This window comes from Haliaeetus albicilla, chromosome 2 (assembly GCF_947461875.1).
Source record: "Haliaeetus albicilla chromosome 2, bHalAlb1.1, whole genome shotgun sequence".
In the NCBI taxonomy this organism is placed as follows: domain Eukaryota; kingdom Metazoa; phylum Chordata; class Aves; order Accipitriformes; family Accipitridae; genus Haliaeetus; species Haliaeetus albicilla.
The window spans coordinates 10,407,228-10,413,227 of record NC_091484.1 but is presented as its reverse complement, the minus strand read 5'-3'; the positions used below and the strand labels follow the sequence as shown (position 1 = coordinate 10,413,227).

The window sequence follows — 6,000 nt, the reverse complement described above, 5'->3', positions numbered from 1 at the left end:
AGTGTCAAACCTTGATTTTTGTCTTAAAACAGCTTAATCCTTTCTTCATAGAAACAATAGTATTTCTCAATATCTGTTACCTGTTTTGCAGATTCCATCAACAACAAAAAAAAAGCTGAGAAGAGTCATGCATGTTCTTCTAGCCCTCAGCAGAAGTATTACAAAGACATTTTCTCCTCTTTCAAGCATTTGCTTTTAAAGTTGTGCAGTTGTTAACTGACAAAGATATGCTCCAGGCATGACTTCTCTGAAAATCTAAATCTATCTATAAATCTACCCAGCTATCAGGAAGTAGGATAAATGCTTTACTTGCCCTTAGCTTTCTGCCCTTACCTATTTAAATGAAGCCATTATTGCCTTTAATATAATTTAGAGGAAAGTTGAGGTGTTCCTGGGGAATATGGGCTATAATAATAGGTACCAGCAAACACATGAAAAGCTCAGTGACTTCTGTTGACAGCTAGTTGCAAAGTGACGATAGGCTTAAAAATTTTCTCTCAAAATAATAATCTTCTAATTCACATGAGGTCAAAGCTTATGCTGGTCTTACTGTATTGTATTCAAGATGAGAATAGAAGAAAGTACTTTAATAATAAAGTAATAAATCTTAGTAGAAAGTAAGATATTTGTTACAAATGAGTAACATGTCAGAAAAGCAGAATAAAGGGGGTTTAGCGCATTTAGTTGATATATTTAGCTTCCTAGTAAAAAGCATTCATTTTTAAAAGCTGTGAAGAGAAATTCACGCTAGTTTTGTGCCTGATATAAGGAGTATTTTGAAGTATTTAACAAAGAAAATATATTAATAACATATCAGATTTCTACATGAACATCTGAAAATACTATAATTACATTATTGCTTCCTTCATAAAAGAAGATTAAAGTTTCAAATATTTTACAAATTATTAGCTAGAAATAAGTCCTTGTTTAAGCTGCTGCATAAATAAGAGTGGAAAATTTCTGTAACATTTTTGAATAATTAATAATCATACCCATAATAAGAGGAGTAAATATACTGCAAATGAAAGGACAAATGTGTTGGATATTTGAGGTGGTGTGCCAAGTGTTCCTCGGACTTTTGAATTACATAAGTATTTGCTTAAATTATGTTCAACTTCGTCATCTGGCTGCGCTTACTTTGTGTCCTACTCCTGCAGATTTTACACTTATCCAGACGTTCATGATTTTCTGGAAAAAGAAAACACAAAACTGAATTTTTAATGTAACTCAATCTGGAAAAAAAGAAAATTTTGTAATTCCCTGTCTCCACCTAACTTTCTACAAAAAACCTGCACAAATGTTGTTTCTGTTATAGACAACATTAAGCCTTGCAGTAATGATTACACAACAGTTGAAATTTCATTTCCTTCTGAAATGTAACTGTTGCTGGCTTGGAGTAATTAAAGCATCTAACAGCACATATTATTATGCAACAGACCACAAGAACATATGAATAGGTGTTTAAATGTGATATGGGATATATATCTATATACTTATATACTGGAGAATGTCTTTTAAATGCTATATTGTCAATTGATTTTAAGTGTATGATGTATTTTCTTTATGGTATTTTTGGAATCCATATCAGTATTAAATACAGAAATGGATATGGAGCTTTAGGTATATTGGTTTTTATTTCTAATTTGGTTTTGCTTAGATGTTGTAGTTGTGATTCTCCCCACTAAATATGAAGGCTTTTGCATTTACTGTAGCATTAAGTTACATGTATTCAGTTAGTAAATGTTGTAGGCTGGATGACACTTTTTTTGCTGAACAATGGCAGAAATTACTGACTTGCAATTTAATGGTGCCATAGGGTTTAAATGCAACCTTGTAACTTAAAATGTATTTTTATCTATTAAGAAAGATAAAATATTTCTAAAACAAAGTTCTCATAGTATCTTTTTCTGACAGAAGGGATTGACCTATTCTAGCAAAACCACTGGGGACTCTTTAATATTGTACTGTCATTTTTGCTAGCTTCTTTGCTAGTGCAGATTTGTTATAAAAAGCAGTTGTTTATAAAAAGCTTTAAGAAATCATACAGGTTAGGAAAAGTGTTGTCTTTAAAATACTTAATGATACTTAAGTTTAAAAAAATTGATGGCATTTATTTAAATCTTGTAGGGCATTTCGATTGCTACAGTGACCCAGGAAGGGGAACTTCTGCCATCAGAAGCTCACTGGACAGCTGCATGCTACTGTTAACGTAGTTTTCACTCTTCTTTCAAGAGCTACGGTATCTGAAGCAACATAACAGTATTTAAAGGCTCAATTTGTACAAAAAGTCTAAAATTACTAGAAATTATAGCCTTCAGTAGTGGCATGCTGGAATTTTTGCTTTCTTAATGTAAAATAAATACATTCATATCTTGGCTTTGATTTAGCTAATCTACATGGATTCACTCCAGGTAGTAATTTCAACAGTCCAGCAGAAACAATCACAAAATTGCTGAGAGCCATGGTTAAGGTAGTGCAGCTGGGTGGGGACTTTGGGAAATGGGGGGGTAGATGCAAACAAGGCAAATTAAAGCTGTGCATAGGCACTAAGCAGGCTTCCCTTACGTACCTGTTACATATACTCTTTAGATTCAAGTGTAGAGCTTGACTTTAAGTGTACCTCAGTTTGCTGCTGAGTTAAATAATGTCAGTTGGGTACAGCTGTACACACAAGCTGTGGAATTTTTTCCTGGGCACTCTCTGTTGAAAGGATTTTGCATGTATGTAGTTACCGGTTTTACTTGTGTCTCTTCTTGGGTTCAGCATGATTTTTCCCTCCCACCCGCCTGTGTTTTGAAATTTGAGATTTTTTTTTTTTTTTTTAAATACTCTTCCCTAGTTGTGTTGGCTGACATTCACTATCGACTCCCTACTTGAAAGTAACTTTACACTGACGTTTCACCTGAATGCACCCGTGCTGAACGCAGGTACGCCTTCGGCCTCCTTTCCTCTCTCCGTGAAGGCAGACCAGGCTTCCCGGGGGGAAGCAAGCGAGTTCTGCCTTTCTCTCGTGTCACATTCTTCCCTTCCCAGAAACGCAGGGCTGGAAGTAGAAAACGGGCATTTGACGTACGCGCCTGTGCTTCGCCTAAACCGAAGGGAAGGCCAAGGGCCAGGAGGGGCGGACGGGGCGCCGAACCGCGCACTGCCGGCGGGCGGCTCGACCCCCACCGCTGCCGCCCCGCCGGCCTCCGGCCGCGCCGCAGCCGCCGCCTCCTACGTGGCGGCCTTCCCAGCGGATGGAGGATGGCCTTGCCCCGGGCTGGGCTCTGCTCCGCTCCGCTCCCCCCGGGGCCTCGCACCCGCCCCCGAGGGCGCCGTCGGCCGCGGCCCGGCCGTGCGAGCGGCCGCTCACGACGCCCCTCAGCCGCCGCCGAGGCCACGGCCCTGGGATCGCCTTCGCCCGCTTGAGCGAACGGGGCTGCCGGGCCCCGGAGCGGGAGGAGAGGGGAGGTGGGCCGGGCCCCGGAGGAAGGCGGCCGGCGGCGGGAGCCCGACCCGCTGCCTCCCTCCGGCGCCTCCATCTTGGCTGGGCGCGACGGCCCTGAGCGCGCGCGGGGCACGCCGGGAGCTGTAGTTCACCCCCCGCCCCGAGGCGGGCCGCGGCTCTGCCGCCGGGCACGCCGGGACTTGTAGTCGTCGCGAAGGAGGCGGTGCTCCCGGCCGGTCCCCGCGCCCGTTGGCTGCGAGAGCGGAGGGGGGCGGTGCCCGCGGGGGCTCGGCCGCCCTCGACTGGCTACCCGCCTGCCCCGCCTCCCGGTGCGGTGCCGTCACTTCCTCCCCGGCCGGAGCTGGCCCCGCTCATTCTCTTTAGTGTTTGCCCTGTGTCCGCCGCCTCCCTCCGCTGCCGCGGTCGCCCCCCGGCCCCCCCCCGGGACCCGGCCCATGGACTGAGCCGCCCGCTGGCCCGCACCACCAGCCGGCCCGGGAGCCGCAGCCCAGGCAGCCAGGTGAGGGGGGAGGCGGCCCGGGCTCCCCCCGGCGCCGAGGCAGCGGGGCGGGGGGTGGCGGCGGCGGCGGGGCCTAGCGGGGGCCGCGCCGAGCCGTGCCGAGCCGTGCCGGCGGGGCTGTGGGGAGGGGACAGCCCCCGCGGCGGGCGGGCCCGCCCCCCCTCCCAGCTCCTTGCCCCCCCCCCCGCGCCAAACCCCCCCCGCCAACCCCCGCCGCTCCCCCTCCCCCCCCCGCCCGGGGCTTTGCCCGGCTCCCGGGGGCGGCGGCGGGCCCGGTGGGCAGCCCCCAGCCCTGTCCCCACCGCCCGGCGGGGGCCCGGCGCGGGGGAGCGTCCGGCGCGGGGCCGCGGGGGGTGCGGGAGCGGGGGGAGCGGGGCAGGTCGCGGCGGGGGAGCCGCGGAGCCGTCCCTGCCGAGCCTCGGTGGGGCCGCTGGCGGGGGCAGCGCGGGCCCCTGGCCGCCCGCCCTCTCTGCCCCAGCGGCCGCGGCGCCCCCCGAGCCCGCGGGGCGAGAGGTGGGGGCGGCGGCGGCGGCGGCGGGGGGAGACTTGGCCGGCCCTAGCGAGGGAAGTGACAGCGGCGGGGCTGGTCTCCCCCGAGGCCGTGCGGCGGGGCGAGCGGCAGCTCCAGGCACCCCAGGTGCTGCAGGCAGGTGATGCTGGCGATCCCGCTCTGCCCAAAATCCCCGCTCCCGGCTCCGGCTCGGAGGGTGACAGTGGTGGCTCCGGTCCTCCCCCCGGCCCCGGCACAGGGGTTGGTGGCAGCGCAGCTGGTTTAGGCTCTCCGAACCCCTTGGAGGAAAGTGGCTGCAGCTGTCCTCCTTCCCCGGGTTGCCCAGAGTGGGTGACAACAGTCACAGACTTCTGCAAAGTCTCAGGGGCACACGATCGCGGTGGGAAAACTCCCGAGACTGAACTAGACTTGTCTGACTGTTCTGATAAAAGGTGGAGATATGGTGACAACAGCAGGAGACGCCCCCAGCCTTCTCCTTGTACAGATTACAGTGCAAACACTGAGACAGCTGGTATTAGCAGCATTAGCTTTCTTTCTGAACACTGGCATCATCACACTTTCTCCTCATTGCCCACTGGCTTTGGCAGCCATCACCGCACCAGGCTCACTTTTCTTTTCACTGTGTTTTGATCACCACACTAGTGTTTCAGGAGACGTAACGGCAACAAGTTCCTTTTAAATCTTTACGCCGCTTCTCTCTGTCCTAGAGGTTATACAGGGTTTGATTTCATTTGGGTTGCCCATCTAGGTGATGCTATAGCTAGTATATGTTGACAGCCATTTTTCTAATTTATTCATCTGTTGGGTATTCTTGTCATTGCTTTTCTGGCAGGTTTAAGGCAAACTTGGGAGGAACATCATTTGGAATGTAAATGAAGGCTAGGTGTATATATATAGCAGTGAAATAAAATACCTGAATGAAGTCCTTTGTCTGCTTTTGGAATAGTATATTTATAAAATCTTTTCTCTTCGAACTAGAACATGCAAGTGTACTACATAGTTCCCTCGCTCAAACTGACAGAAACGTATTTTTTTTTAAATACTAGTGAACATCAAAACTTGATTTTTTTAAATGATGTAGCTATAGCTGTGATGAAATAAAGTGATCTCTGATTTGTCTATTTATCATCTCGTATATGCAACAAATTTGTATGTACAGACTTTTACAGAGGTATTCACTGGATGTCTGTCACATCTTAATGAAAATTTAAAGAGCCAATGGGTAGAAGTTTTTACTGTATTTTCTATTTTCTGATGTTGGATCAGAATCTCATTTCAAAACTCTCCTTAAAGGATATATGCAAGGTACAATTATTTTTTTATTATTATTTTAAGCAGCCGCTCTTTCTTTGTTTGAAACTTTTCATAACATTTAGCATTAATTGTTTTTTTCACTGTCAGTACCAGTCAGTCAAAGTATTAGATATTTTGTAGCAAAATTAAAGTATTCTTAGGTTGAAGTAAATTTTGGGTGATGTAACTGTACAAAGTTAGAGCAAAATTGAAAACTGCTCTGCGCCTTTCAGATCTTACTGAAGA

The 6,000-nt window shown here is 48.3% G+C and overlaps 1 protein-coding gene and 1 long non-coding RNA gene across 10 annotated transcripts in view; one reads left to right on the top strand and one right to left on the bottom strand.

The window, feature by feature from the left end:
- Positions 1–572: 572 nt before the first annotated feature.
- Positions 573–3,536, bottom strand: LOC138689718 (uncharacterized). Its single transcript, XR_011328620.1, has 3 exons — positions 2,903–3,536; positions 2,570–2,700; positions 573–1,188 (listed from the first exon to the last, which is right to left on the bottom strand). It is a non-coding gene; the product is annotated as an uncharacterized lncRNA (long non-coding RNA).
- A 242-nt stretch (positions 3,537–3,778) lies between these two features.
- Positions 3,779–6,000, top strand: part of STAU1 (staufen double-stranded RNA binding protein 1) — a 34,575-nt gene continuing 32,353 nt past the window's right edge. For 5 of the 9 annotated variants that reach the window (XM_069805655.1, XM_069805697.1, XM_069805688.1 and 2 more), the window contains exon 1: positions 3,779–3,950. The gene's annotated coding sequence lies outside the window, so the exon portion shown is untranslated. The remainder of the gene's footprint in view (positions 3,951–6,000) is intronic. The other 4 variants (XM_069805714.1, XM_069805706.1, XM_069805682.1 and 1 more) reach the window with 1 other exon arrangement.